The sequence below is a fragment of the Dermacentor silvarum genome, chromosome 1 (assembly GCF_013339745.2).
Source record: "Dermacentor silvarum isolate Dsil-2018 chromosome 1, BIME_Dsil_1.4, whole genome shotgun sequence".
Classification (NCBI taxonomy): domain Eukaryota; kingdom Metazoa; phylum Arthropoda; class Arachnida; order Ixodida; family Ixodidae; genus Dermacentor; species Dermacentor silvarum.
Window position 1 is genome coordinate 367,470,004 of NC_051154.1, and position 570 is coordinate 367,470,573.

A 570-nucleotide genomic window follows, 5' to 3' on the forward strand; every position below is an offset into this window, starting at 1 on the left:
GTAGGATCACTGGCTGGCAGGATGACTGGCTGGCTGCAAGTGGAAAAGCAAATAAACGGCATTGCTGCAGTTCTTACAGTTGCAAACATAAGAACATGAGGCATTCATTAACAGGATAATCGGAGTGATTCCCATAAAAAATAAAAATGCATGTGGCTTTTGTGTTTCTGAGATACGGGACACGGATAAAACTTCCCGTGGCATCGACAGAATGATAAGTTTATTGTCACACAACATATACAATTATGAGGGATGCCACAGTAGGCTCCAGATTACTTTTAGCCACCTCGAGTTCTTGTACAGACATCCAATGCTCGGGTACACAGGTGGGTTTTCTACTCGCAAAGGAAAAAAACTGCTTTGAGTAGAAGCTCATCACAATAACTTTTTTATGCTTAAGCATAAAGAGACACGAAAAAGAAGCACCCAGTCAGTTTGAACTGACAAATAACTCTAATAACTCTGTTATTTTTACAGTAAGAAGTTGATTATTAGAAATGAGGACAAAATGTGAAAGCTCCACTTTTTTAATTTCTCCGCTACATTACGTTGACATAGTATTTGCGCCAC